This window comes from Cyanistes caeruleus, chromosome Z (genome assembly GCF_971803275.1).
Source record: "Cyanistes caeruleus chromosome Z, bCyaCae1.hap1.1, whole genome shotgun sequence".
Lineage (NCBI taxonomy): Eukaryota > Metazoa > Chordata > Aves > Passeriformes > Paridae > Cyanistes > Cyanistes caeruleus.
In genome coordinates, this window is record NC_141732.1 from 5483556 (window position 1) to 5498428 (window position 14873).

Here is a 14873-nt window from a genome sequence, read left to right on the forward strand (position 1 = left end):
AAAAACATTCTTTGTGGTAGCTTTATGCCTGTCTTGGGCTTAGTCTGCCTTTTTGATAGTTTTAAGGATTCTTTAATATTCTTCTAGTCAACAGTTGAAGGCTATTCCACTATTGAATGTCTCTTGTATTGAATTGCTCCCTCTCTACTAAGAAATTTGCTTAGGAAGAGAAGTCATTAAAAAAAAAATATCCCTTCAAGTGGTCCATATCAGAAAGCTTTCCCTTTGCTGTCCTTTCCAAGCAAAAGCTTTCTGGCAATGCATAACTAATGAACAAGCAAACCATGAAAATTTCTAATTGCTGCTATTACAGAATGAGAGCACTTATTTTCACTAATATTTAATTTTCAGAATAGACTCATCTGGTGAGGTAAGGGCCACTTTTAGTCCTGTGCAACGAAGCTTAGAGGCTGGTTCCCTCAGATAACAACAAATTCAGCCAGTCCTCATTCAGGTATATTACAGTGAGGAAAGTACTAACAACACTCCATTAGGCCTTGAAAGAAATTTTCAGGTTAAAAGGGTGGGAAACAAAAGACCCTCCTTTGTTTTAAGATCAGTTCCTATGCTGTAGCCAAAGTTTCAACAGAGGAAAAGTTTAAAATCTCTGTTTTGAATGTTTCCAACCCAGATCAGCTTGTACAGGAGTAAATTATTTTTATTGTTAGTCTTTCCTTGGTGCCTGTGTGGATTTTGTGAAAAATGTAAAAGTAAAAAAAAAAAAGTTTTCTCTCAGAATTTTAAATTATATTTTCGTTACAGGTATTTATAATATAGCAAAGATTTTATTGAACAGACAGAATTTTAAAAGGCATAATAAATAATATTGAAGAACCAGATTTTTTCTTGAGAAAGAGACAATTTCATCCAATAAACATATTTTTTAAAAGGCATGTTACAACAGCAACCGCAACATGTATGTGATGTGATGTTAAAATTTGTCTACTAGTAGCATAATACAATGTGTTAGCAGAGCTCAGTGTGTGGTCTTAACATTTGTAAAGAAAACAGTAAGAAAAAGTCAAGGTATTGACTTAAAAGGAACAGGAAATTGAGTTTAAAATGAAAAATAATGGCTTGGGGAAATAACTAGGGGTTGGGTGGAAAAAAATGTGAAATGTATTGAAAATGAGGGCTTTCAAGGGATCTCTTCATCAGTAACACTCACTTGTTTCCTCCTCAGAGCTGCAGCCAAGAAAGGTTTGCTGTGGACAACAGAGACAGCAGTACTGTCTGTAATTCAGACAGTTAAAAATATTCTGCCTATTTAATACACAGATGTGTGTGTCAGAAGCTCTAAAATGAAATAATGCAGCAAAAAGGGTCAGGGGGTCAAGGTAAACACAGGGGTCTTCACTTCCTTCCATGAAAACAGTTGAAACATTTGTTGTTCCCTCCACCACTACTCACGTTTCAGGCCAGCAGAGAAACAAGCCCTTAAACCCCTATGCATTGTAAATAGTGTAACCAACTACCTCTCAATTACAAAATTTGCTTTGTCAAATGCCCTAAGGATAAATAAAACACTTTTGCTGTGATTTCAAGGGATACTTTCCCTTGGGAGAAATACTTACAGTAAATGTGCACAGAAAATGGGTTTCTGAAGTAACATTTAGAAAAGAGAGAAATCTAAGCCTAAATTAGAGCAAACTACCACGCTAAACAGTATTTTTTTCTCACAAGTTGACTGGGTTTTGAAATGCTGCATTCGAACTTTCTACCTTCACCAGCTTTGAGTTACCCAAGCAGAGTTTCTGGTCAGTCACGTCTTGTAACTCCAAACTTGTTAGTTTTCAGATGAGCATCCTCTTTCTTACCTCTCCCTCTCCTCTTCACTCTGAAAACAAACATAAGCATTTTCAGTGAACAGAAGGCTATTTTAAGAGAGAAAAACGAGGGGCCTTACAAATAAAATGCTATCTCTAGTATTTATTATTGCATTATCTCAGTGTCATAGATTAAACGAGGATGTGGTCTGTTTGTTAAAACAGCACATTCAAGGGAGGGGGAAACACCTGATTGTTCCTTGTTTTTTGTGCACGGATCACTCGTGGAGGTGATAGTCACAGTTAACTCCTTGTGCATAAGAACAGCAGGAGGGACTGCCCTGTCCAAGGGTCTTCTTCTGCAACATTAAGCCAGTTATGCCACTGCAGTTTTCCAAACATCACAAAGCTAAGGAAAGTTGGCATCTGAGTTAGTTCAGCTTTGAAAATAATTATAGACGAAAAATTACAGGGGGAAAAAAAAATAGTTAATATATAACACAGCCTAAACCCTTTCTGTTTGATCAAGTATTTCTTTTCAGGAAGTCCATTTTCAAAGCTCTGAGGAGCCATTCCATTCACAACAGTGTTTCAGAAAAGGAAAACTCTAGAAATGTGTATTTTGCTTGGAATCAATTGGCTATCTGGTATTTCTAACTGCAGACTGAAAAGATTCAAACTCCAACCCTACTTGGCACTAATAAAGCTAATTTCTGTGAACACTCTTCTATTTAATTACACAAGTACCCATTAAAAATATCACTTCTCCTACTGCAATTTGTGAGAATAATGTAACCAGAAAGAATGGGAAATTTTGCTTCCAGCAATGCACTAAATGCCTACTGGAAAAAAAATAGATCTAATATGTTCCAAGTTCCACTAAGACACCAGAGAAAAATAAATTGATAATATATGAAAGTGGGTGGTTATCAGGAAAATATATCTTAATGGTTATATCGTTTCAGCTATTTGACTGCCTCCAATCATAGCAAGTATATATCTCTTTCTTTCTGATGTCATATTCTTTCCCTATAACAAATGAATTGATTGCTGTTGCATGTAGCATTTTGTTTGACTATGGCCACATTATCAGTTAGTGTTTCAAACAATAAACAGGCAGCATAATGCAGCGCCATATATTCTGATAAGGAAATGCACTTAGGACCAGGGACATGCAGCTCTGCGTGTGCTGCTGCACGGAGGGCTCGTGTGAAACAGATCCATAAAGGCTGGACAAAGAGGAGAGACATATGCCAGCCTCATTAGACTCAGAGAATTAATTCCCCTATTCAGAATAACATTGGTGGGGTGCATAACACCATGAACATCCAGGATGTTAAGATGAAGTTCAATCCCACAGTTCAACAGGGAGCTCAGCTACTTCCATCCTAATTCACTGTTCATGAGAGACATATTAAAAACTGAGGACTTAGAAAGAACTTTCAGCTGTGAGTTTCTCATCTTTTAAACTGTATTTCCATTACCTCATTTCAGAGAAGTGCACCAACCTTGAATTAAACTTTTCTGAAAATACCAGTAGTTATTAAAAACACTGCTTCATCCATGAGTTTCAGGCATCAGGCTGTCAGAATAAATTTCATTGCTTACATTCTTATGTAGAAAAATACACACATGTGCACATGTATAACTCCGTGTAAAGTCTATTCGATGCTAGAATGCAGGAACAGCAAGAAGGAAGAAGCTGCAGCAATGATTCGGTAAAACAGAGTTTAAAGCTAAATTTCAGCTTGGATTTTCCATACCATAGTAGAATTGATAGTGCATGTTTTGGAGTGGGACAGAAAATGAAGAGAGATTTGCTTGTTTGGTAATCCCTTTAGCAACTGTGGCTGAAGAATTTCCCAAAGAATTCTGTATTTCTACAATTGTACTAAGGGAAAAATAACTCTACTCTTGTAATGCAAAAAATAGCCATAACTCTGTAGGGGACTTTGAACAGTTTAGACAGTTAAATATTGCTGGCTTTGTAACACAATTGACAAGTGTGTATTGGCCTCTGAAAACACTGGATCTTGAGTCTCTAGCAAAAATATTGCAGTCAAAATTCCTTTGTGACTTTGAGCATCGGATTTGAAGCTTTTTAGGAAGAAGTATTCATAATATTTATGAATGAGTATTTACTAATATTTTGAACATTTCTATTTGAATATTATTTATTTTGGGGTATTTATATATTGAATATTTATTTATATTTACTTTAAAATTAATAGACATAATCTGCTTTAGAGCATCTGTAGATCCAGAGGTCATTCTGAGTCAGAGTAAGGAGGAGACTTCCTGTCCCCAGGTATACATAGCAATTGTGAATAACACTCTTCATTCAGGCACTGAATTTGTGTGTCTACAGTTAGGCAGTGTTAATGTTACCCTCATCTCTTTCCCCTTCTCGCTCCCAGGATGGAGCTGAGCCATGCTAAGCCCACCTTTGATAAACCTGGACTGAAGCTCCATCCCTTGTGTTCAGACAATGGAGCACTCCAGCACACTGCTGGTTATAGAAAATTTACAGGGATGTCCCATTGTTGTCCAAGATTGTCCTCTGCAATGGGATTGTTCTCTTTCCTCAACCTCCCAGGCTTGAGAAAAATCAATTCAGAATAAAAAATACATTCTTTGCTTTAGCAAGTCATTTAAGCCCAGGCTGCACATGATGTAAAACCTTTAAACCTATACTTAATCTTATTTACTTGCTTAAATCACTCTCCTGTACTGTTTAGGTGCACATATGGGACCAAGTACCTCCCTGAGCACTTGGCTGAATCAGAAGGGATTGCTCCTGCGTGGTACTTCTGCACAGAACATGGGGGATATGATGCTAAAGTTCTGCTCAATTATTGCACATATCTCCTTGCAGTCCTACATTGAGTGTGTGAGTCATGCCTGGATTTCCATACACTGTGCCACCAAGTCTTATGGGCTGCTTACATTGCAGTGTACTGGGTTTCAACCTGGCATAGTGAATCACCTTTCCTCTGGGAAATGCTTGCAAGATTTTCTTTGTTTTTGTCTTTAGGGAAACAATACTTGCAGAGCCCCTGACAAGCATAATATATTTGGAGACCTTACTTCCACACAGGATAACTTAGTGTCCTTAATAAACATTTCAGATGTTCATGTATTTCACACCTGTGTGACCTTACTCTTCTTTGGAAGCTCAGAGAATGCTCTTCATTTATAAGAAGCTAGGCCATGTGTAGTGTATTACAACAATTTATTTGTTTTCATATTAGGGGGCTGTGCAGACGCATCAAGATCGAAGAACATCTATCTTCTGATAGATGCTTTGTTATGAATTTTGAGTAATTCTGTAGTGCTCACTCTGAATGCACTCGCTTATCCGAGAAATGAAAACAGATGAAAATTATTTGACTTGGGTGTTATTCCACAGCAGTTGAAAAGAAAGAGATGGCAGTTTGGAAACAGAGCCAGGCAAGAAGGAATGCATTTTGTACATTTTGTGCTTTTCCATTCTCTTTATTCAAACAGCTCTATTACAGTACCCTGGCTTCAAAGGACAAATTTTAGAGATCTTTCTGCTGCTAATGCTGATGAGTCAGATATGGTTTGTTATGTGACAGGATTAATTGCTTTCTTAATCTCTCATGTCTCTCTTTCCTATCAGAAGTCTAATTATAAAATCCAAAGCCCAGCATTTCCAGCTATTCAAGGTTCATCAGCTCTGCAGTTTGTGTTAATGAGCTTGGTTCTTTGAATTCACCCCTGTAATTTTATACTAGCTGAAAGCCTAAGCCATTATCCATTTTTGAGAATAGTCATCAACATGTACTTACCTTTAGAGATGATCAGAATTTACTTTTCTCAGAAAAGCTAATGGTAATTTCCTCAGCTCAGCTTGTTGGACTGTTCAAAAACCCTACAGATACCTCTCAGAAGCATGACCACCACATACAATTCTTGCTGATGGAAGGGTCTGTCTTCACAGAAACTTTTAAAAGGAAGCAGAGGGAAGGAGGGCCCCAACTTTCCTCACCTTTCAGTGGCATCTGAGAAGCAAAACCCCTTCAGATACATTTTAAGACCAAGGCTATATTGCACCTCCCTGGAACAAAATATCCAGGCCTGGATTTCCAACTGTGATTAGGCACTGACCTAGTTGAATGTTATCATCTCCTGTTAGCTCAAAGTCAAGGCTCAGATTCCAAATATCTTGTGTTTGCATCTGCAGTGTGTGGAGTCATACAATTAGTTTCTCTGTGTGTGGGAGTAAGAGTGGAAGAGGAAGAGATTTGATTTACTGCATTGCACGTAGCAGTGCACCTGATGTCTAGATCACCCTGCCCCATCATCTCCTCCTTTCCTGAGTCACAAGTGGAGCTCATCAGCTTAGGCATTTTGTTTTCATCAGGCAGTACTGCTGCCCCTCAGTAATAACTAAATTATAAAAAAAGATTAACAACCACCTGGGGTTTAGACATTTAAAAACAACAAGGATATTTCTTCATGGAGGCAGCCCTCAACCCTTTTTGCGTTCACCCTCAGTGAAGGGCATTTTTGGTGGAGTGAATTTAATAACAAAACAGTATCTCATGCATTTAATTCTCATTGCCATCACTTGGATCTACATATTGTTTGCAAGGTTTGCAGGTCCCATAACACGTGGGAATATGATGGTTCTCTTATAGGTTCCAAAGCAGACCCCAGAGAGTAGCTAACCTGAAAAAAAAAAAAATATCCTCAGGGCCAGAAAGCTGTAAAACAGCCAAAAGCTGTTAGATTTTAAACAGAGCTACTCAGCCTGAAGGTAGTGATCATTGTCCTCTAGAATTACCAGCAATATACACAAACAAGCATGGATGTATCTCTACATAAATCAGTGGAAAATGTACAAAGGTAAGTATCGCTAACTGCTGTCTTGAGTAGCGTTAATTTTCCTTCAGTGACAATGCTTCGCACTTTTTTGTAGACAGCGAATGGAGACCAGAGTGGCAGAGCTCTCCTGTTCCAGCAGCTGTCATGGTTTTTAACTTTTTCCAGCCCACAGGTGGCCTGGATCACAGAATCACAGAATCATGCTTAGTTGGAAGGGCCCCATCAGGATCACTGAGTCCATGTCCTGGTCCCATGCAGGACACCCCAAGAGTCACACCACATACCTGAGAGCGTTGTCCAAATGCTTCTGTCAGTCTTGGTGCCATGACCACTGCCCTGAGGAGTCTGTTTCAGTGGTGAAACATCCTCTGGGAGAAAATCTTTACTGATATCCAACCTAAACTTCTCCCAGCTCAACTTCAGGCCATTTCCTGGAGTTCTGTCACTAGTGTCAGAGAGGAGTAGATTGGTACCTGCCCCTCCACTGCCCCTTGCGAAGATGTTGAAGCCCCAGTGATGTCTCCCCTCAGTTCCCTCTTCTCCAGATGAACAGACTAAGTGCCTTCAGCCACTCTTCAAAGGGCTTCACCTCCAGGCTCTTCTCCATCCTCATGGCCCTCCTTTGCACATCTCTGACAGTTTCATGTCATTTTTATTCTGTCAGGCCCAGAACTGCACACACCATTCCAGGTGAGGCCGCCCCAGCCCAGAGCAGAGCGGGACAATCCCTCCCTGGCCGGGCCGGCCCTGCTGGGCCCGGTGCCCCAGGACAGGGATGTCCCTCCTTGCTCCAGGACACTGATGGCTCATGTCCAGCTGGCCATCCACCAGGACCCCCAGGACCATCCCAGGTGGAGAATCCAGCAGTTTCCCTTGTTGAACTTCACACTGGTGGTAATTGTCCAGCCCTGTCAAGGTCTCTCTGCAAGGCCTCTCTTCTGAGGTAGTCAACAGCTCCTCCCAGCTTAATGCTGTTGTCAGACTTTCTTAGTGCTCCTTCCAGGTCTGCATTCAAGTCATCTGTGAAGGTGTTGAAGAGAACCCACCTAAAGATGGAGCCCTGCAAAACCCCACTAATGAAAGGTCACCAGCCTGATGTCACCTGGTTCTCTACAACTCTTCCTTCTCAACCCATGAGCCAGCTGCTCTCTTATCACATGATGTGTTTGTCCACCTGTGGGACAGACATTTTGTCCAGAAGGATCCTGGGAAAGCTTTGCTGAGATCCAAAAAGATTATATCAGCTGTCTTCCCTTGATCCACAAGGATTTTTGTTGTAAAAGGAAACCAGGTTTGGCAAGCAGGACTTTCCCCTCATAAAGCTCTGCTGGCTGTAACTGATGACTGTGATGTTCTTCAGCTGTTTTTCAATACTTTCCAGATAATCTTTTCCATAATTTTTCCAGTCAGTGAAATGAAACTGACAGGCCTGATGTTTCTGGGGTCCTTCTTGCCCTTCTTGAAAATCAGGACAATGTTCACCCGCTTCCAGATAGCTGGGACCTCTTCACTTGCTGACTGCTCAAAATTGAGGTAGGCTTTTGGATGACATCAGCAGCTGAGGATTCTCAGACAGATCCCATCAGGATCCTCAGATCTGTAGCAATCCTGTTGGAGCAGCAGATCCCACATAAGGGTCAGCTGGGAGTTAAATATTCTTGCAGCTGTGATCTTCCAGCTCAGGGCACTGAGACACCTGTGGTCCAACATCCATGTTGAAGGCAGAGGTAAAGAATGTGTTAAACACCTCTGCTTTGTCTGTGTCCTTGTTTGTGAGGTGACCATGTTCATCCTGGGATGGGGCAATGTTATTTTTACATTGCCTTTTGTCATTAATATATTGTAAAAAAACTCCCGTTAGATGAGCACCAGCAGTTCAGCTAACCAGAAAAATAACACAGGTGGGGCAGGATCACATTTTTGTTTGCCCTGAAGAGGGGAAGGCTGAGACATCTTCATATATATCTCATGTTTAATAGCTTGTTGTGCCATCTGTGTAACTGCTGTTCAAAAGCCTTCTGATCTGGGGTAACGCTTGGCACACTCTCAGTACTGCTGCTGACAAATTGGGTTGCCCGGAAGCCCCTCAGCCAGATTAAAATGTTATTTATGATTTTTTTGGCTTCTGGTAATACATGAATTCCCAGCACTGCTTTTCTCTGCTAGACAAAACTCTGGCATTATCCTGATAAACACTCTTGGAACAAGATGAAGCTGGCTGCAGAAACAGCTGGCAGACAGGATTTGTGTGACAGTCTGAGCAGGGCAGAGTTGGATCAGAATGAAGCAAAAAGAAGAGTGAAAAGGGTGCAAGAGATTTGCATGGATGAACAAGGAACTCCTGTCATTATGCAAGAGTAAGCAGGAAACACACAGATGAAAGAAGGGTCAGGCCACTTGGAATAAACATAAAGAGGTTGTCAGAGTAAGTAGAAATGAGACAAGGAAAACCAAGGTGCATCTGGAATTAATTCTAACCAAGGGTGTTAGGAACATGCTGAAATTCAACAAAGGAAATGCAGGGTCCTGTACCTGGGCAGGAATAACCCCAAGCACCAGGCCAGGGTGATCTGCTGGCAAACAGCTCTGCAGAGAAGGACCTCAAGGGCCTGGGGGACAAAAAGGTGTCCCTGAGCAGAGTGTCCTGGGGACAAGGAGGTCAATGGGACCCTGGAGTGCACTTGGAAGGGCATTGCCAGCAGGTCAGGGAGTGATCCTGCCCTTCTGCCCAGCCCTGGGAGGCACCTCTGGAGTGCTGTGTCCAGCTCTGGGCTCCTCAGGGCAGGAGGGACACAGAGCTCCTGGAGCAGGTCCAGCAAAGGCTGTGGAGGTGAGGAAGGGCCTGGAGCATCTCCCTCATGAGGAAAGGCTGGGGGAGCTGGGGCTGCTCAGCCTGGAGAGGAGCCCCAGCTGAGAGGGGCCCTCAGCCCTGGGTGTCCCTGGCTGCAGGGAGGGCTCCCAGCAGGGCCCGGGCTCTGCTCCAGAGGCCCAGCAATGGCACCAGAGCCACGGGCAGGGCCTGAGGCCTGCAAAGCTCCACCTGAACACAAGGCAGAACTTCTTCCCTGGGCAGTGACCGAGCCCTGAACGCATTGCCCAGAGAGGCTGGGGAGTTTCTCTCACTGAGGTATTCCAGAACCTGGACACAATCCTGTGCCACGTGCTCTGGGATGACCCTGCTGGAGCAGGCACATTAGGACAGACAACCTACTGTGGTCCCTTCCAACCTGACCCATCCTGGGATTCTGGAATTCTGTGAATGACTTGCTTTCTTCTGCTGTAAACAGAAAGGCTGCAAGCTTTGCTGGGAGCTGCCAGCTTCCAGAGCTCCTTCTCTCTGGATGCTGCTCATCAGCTTCCTTGACACAAGTCTGCTTTCTGCTCAGGACAGGCAGAGAAACCCACACCCCACTGCTGCCCAGACACAGAATAATCCTCACTGCCTTTGCTGCTCCTCTGCAACACCAGTCTGCAGTTTTGAACAGATAGGTCCCTCCACTGAGGGGATTTTATAGGTTTTCTCTGTTATTTAAATTTATTTAGGTTGCTCTTATATTCTGAAATGTTGGAATTTCCTTGTACACTGTGCCCCAAATACTTTGGAAAGGTTCCCATCTTCCTTGCTCAACAGGCAAAGCTGTGGTTCTAGTGTTCTCAGCTGCCTTTTGCTTTCCCATGCCTCCTTCCTGTGCCGGTGAGGAACGTGCCTCCCCACCTTTTCCAAGCCATGCCTTTCCCAATCTGTGCTACTGCAGTGAAGCTGCAGCACTTCCAGGCTTTTCCTGGAGACTGAGCTATCCAGCTCCTTTCCCACTACTCTTATTGCTCTCATCTGAATTCCAGCTGCAGCAGGGATGTCCAGGGCAGGGCAGTTGAACACAATGGTGGGAATTAATTCTCTGTGTGGTGCTAGGACCCAGAGGTGTTGGAGCCTCTCGCTGGGTGATGCAGCTGTACGTGTCCCCAGATGTCACAGGCATCTTCACAACAGAGCCTGGCCTGTGATAGCTTGTCAGCTCTCCTGCTGAGATCACTTTCCATGTTACCCTTTCCTAGGTTTCTTCTTGCTGGATTGATGTTTCGTCTGCCTTCAATTCCCCAAGGTTTCTCTTTATTAAATTTTGCTTTCCACCTGTGTGCTTTGTGCCTTTTGTTTTGTGCCCATGATTGTGGTGTCTATTTCTTTGCATTAATTTGCAACTCTCACCAGTTCTAACTAATCCTCCCAAATATAAAATCTCATTATTCTCTGCTTGTTTGTTCTTCTAAATAATTAATGAGGGTGTTAAAAAGAACAACTCCTGACACCTATCCCTGTGCCATCATATTATACAAACACTCCCCAGTTTGCTATATTGTCACCTATCATTTTGTTCCAGTCCTTCAGCCAACTTTGAAACGAGAATGTTCCTTCCAAGCCAGATTTACATTAATTTATCAGAGAGGAATTTCATCAGCCTGTCAAGTGTTTCATTGCAGTCCAAATCTGGTTGGTTTTGCTCTCCTGCAACTGTGCCCTCTAGTGCTTTCTTTGGCTTGGATACTTCCAGAATAAAAACAACACTAATATTGCCAGACAACACTTGCTGCTTGCTGCTCAGGGGGTTGTGGCCTTCTGAATTCCTGGTGGTACTAAACACTGTGTGTAATCTGTGTTTCACTTCTCTGCTAAAGTCCAAACAGTCTTTTCATTGACAAAGTTTATCTGCTACAATTATCAGGCACAGGGTACTGTTTCTTAAGCATAACCTACCAAGGAAGCATGGGAGCAGAGGAAAACATGGATTTCAGATAGCTGCTTGGTTTTCATTCTGTTTGGCTGCAAACCCTTAGATATGTTCCTTGCAGTTTCAGGTAACAATTCAAGAAAAGCTGGGGTGGAAATGGAAATAGACAGCCTGAAAATTGTCAGCTAAGTACAGGAATCTGGTAAATAGAGGTAAATTAGGAAGGCTGTCCTCTTTACAGCTCGCAACTCAGGTTTGGTTGAAGGGTTTCCTGCTGCTGGTGTTACTTGTCACCTTGTGCATTGCAGCTGGCTGTAGCAAGCCAGTTCCTTTGTCATCCTGCTGCTGCTGAACTTGCCAGCAGCTCACCTGATGGGAGTGCCCATGCTGTCATCGAATTCTTCCTCCTGCCCTGGGGAAGCACCAGCTGCCCCAGGGGTTGCAATCTCTATCAGCACAGTCTTTATTTTTGGATAGACATGCACACAGTTCATCAGTGGTACCAGATTTAACACTGCACCCAGAATCACCATATTTTTGGTGGCAGCTGTCCCCAGTGAACGACACAGAACTCTTTTAACTGGGCATCATTTTGTGCCCTGGTAGGTACTAATAAATAAAATAGTTTTTGAAGTGGAAGGGGAAGTGGGTAATTTTTTTGTGTGTGTGTTCTGGTGTGAGGAAATGTAATGTGTTTTTCACAGTCAGCAATAAAAAACACCGTCAGGTCTTATTTTCCTAGTTAACAAGAAGACTGTGCATAATAAAAACTCTGACAGGTGCCTTCTTATTCAGCATGCTGAAACACCATGCAGAGCACTCAAACTGCCTTGAAACTCATGGAACATGTTAAAACATAAAAATTATACCAAATAATTGGACAATTATGAATTACTGAGAACATCCTTCATTTTACCAGCAGAAAATTACACCCTTAACTGCAAAGGTAATTTTGATAAAATCAACACTCTGGGCTAGGAATTTATCAAGCAAGTAAAGGTTGGTTACCATTACTTGATAAAAGCATCAGATTGTCAATAACAACATATTATCAGCATGAAAACCTCTTGTTCTTTCTATTTACCAAATCATCTTATCTATTAATGCAACAATTGCAGCACACGAGTTTAAACAGTAGTCTTGATTTTACCATCAGTTTAATGGAGGATAAAAACAATACCTCTGTGAAGAGCTGAAAAGCTGTTTTGTAATTTTCATACTGCCTTGGGACTTTTGGAAGGAATTACTCTCTTGCAGGAAAAGCACTGCACCTTTTTCTTCAGCTGGTCTAGGCCATATATTTCATTTCTAATTAAAGCATGACCTTGAAATGAGGATGACTACCACCTCATCATTAGCTGCATGAAGTATTCTCCCTGACTTCCCTAGTCAGGGAGAATACTTCATTGATGGCAAAATTCCCTGATTTATTCCATCCTTTCATATTTCTCTATGGCAAACAAGTTTCCCTCCTGCTGAAAATATTTTCCCTTGGCCTCTGATTCCTGATTCAAAAATGGAACTCCCTCCACATAATAGTAAAATGGATATAATCCATGGAGTTTTACTGGACAATGTATAATCGCAGACTCATGGGATCACTGAGTTTGGAAAAGCCCCCTAAGATCCTTGACTCAAGCTGTTAAACCAGCACTGACAAGCGCACAACGTGTCCTTGATCACTATGTTTACACAGCTTTTAAATTCCTCCAGGAATGGTGACTCCACCGCTTGGTAGATTGTCAGAAGAAAGGAGAAAGGCAGGTAGTGAATGAAAAAACACTTGTAGTAGAGCACAGGCCTTGAGATTGGAGACAATGTCCCATTTTTATTGGCATATGTTTTATTTCCCCCAGTTTTAGCTTTGTTTGAGGTCAGGTATTTGCTATGCATCACTCAAACAGGAACAAAATAGGTAAGAATCTTCCTCACCATTATGGATTATAAACTCTGTAGAAATGGGCAAATGCTACTAAAATGACAAGATTGAGTAGAGACTGCTGGAGCTGGTGCCTTTTGATCCTAAACCCAGCAGGGCCCAGGCTCAGTGTGCCAGCCTCCAGCACATCCCCTCTTTAAACTGATTCCATCAGGCTGGGATGGATGAGGGGCTCAAAGCCCACCCACAAGGCCTGGGGCCACCGGAGAATCCTTCAGAGCAAATCTGCATGGAGCTGCCAGGACTGAGCCTTGCAAGTGACACAGGGACTGAGAGCACCTGGAATACAGCCCAGGGAAACACTGCAACTGCAATCCTCCTCTGCAGTAAGAAGGACAACTTCTGCCTCTCCTCAGCTGCCATTGGCCGGACATCAGCACCGCTGCCCTCTACCTGAGCAGAAAAATAATGAAAACCTCCCCTGAACAAACGATCCCTTGCAAAGGCAGGCAGGACCATTCTGATGGCTCATCTGGACTTCAGGCCTCTACATATACTGGGACCTGTCTGTGCCAGGGCTGGAGGAAGGACACTGAACTTCCCGCCACAATTAGAGAAACTGCTGAATGGTAGAATTACCTCAACACCTTCAGCAATCCCCTGGAAATTCCTGACCGTGGTTCTGCATGGGTCAGTCCCCATTCACTGTCATTACCCACCATCTGAGTCCACCAATAACCCCTGCCTTCCACAGTTTTCAGCAAAACAATGGAGTGAAGCTAACCTGATGTTCTTTGTTCACAACTGGGCTACACTGTCTGGTCAAACTCATGGGTTGGTATTTCTCACCCAGCAGGGCCCGTGGCTAGACAAGAGAGAAAACCAGAAAATCAGAGATACAGATGAGAAAGAAAAACTTCAAAGTGACATTTGAAATAAACACTCATTCAATAAGAAAACAGATTACTCACAGCTCCCCATTTCTGCAGGGGGGAAGAAAGGAAAGCATGAGTGGCAAGAGCAGGAGGGGTTGTGCTCACCCAGCTCATCATCAGGCTCAGAGCTCCATCTCGTGGGTGCTGGCCACCAGCAATGGCCACTGACCAAGGGGGCTGGAGGCCATCAAACCTCTTGGGGATCTGGAGCTCAGTGGTGCTCTCAGAGCCATGGACACACTTTCTGGTGGCCTTTTGCTTACAACTTTTTAATAGCATCTGCCTTGCATTTCTCAGCATTGTATCTGTCTTAATGTCCACATCAAAGTCACTGATGGACATACCTGCACATCTGGCAGGCTGTCTGTGAGTTTCTCTTGCTCTGTCATGGCTCAGGGTTCCTTTGTCTCAGCACAGTAGTGAATGTGAAAATATTTGGCACCTGAGGAGAGGCAGAAGTTGTCCTTACTGCAGAGGAGGATTGCAGTTGCAGTGTTTCCCTGGGCTGTTTTCCAGGTGCTCTCAGTCCCTGTGTCACCTGCAAGGCTCAGTCCTGGCAGCTCCAGGCAGATTTGCTCTGAAGGATTCTCTGGTGGTCCCAGATCTTGTGGGTGGGCTTTGAGCCCCTCATCCATCCCAGCCCTTTGGAATCAGTAGAGCTGGTCCTCAGGGACCTGATTCAGTCACTGTTGGAGGCTGGCTTTTGGTGCAGCAA

At 43.1% G+C, this 14873-nt stretch overlaps 1 long non-coding RNA gene across 1 annotated transcript; it reads right to left on the reverse strand.

Annotated features, from left to right (window-relative positions):
• Positions 1-4979: 4979 nt before the first annotated feature.
• Positions 4980-10043, reverse strand: LOC147648013 (uncharacterized). Its single transcript, XR_015281152.1, has 2 exons — positions 6902-10043; positions 4980-6461 (listed from the first exon to the last, which is right to left on the reverse strand). It is a non-coding gene; the product is annotated as an uncharacterized LOC147648013 (long non-coding RNA).
• Positions 10044-14873: the final 4830 nt, after the last annotated feature.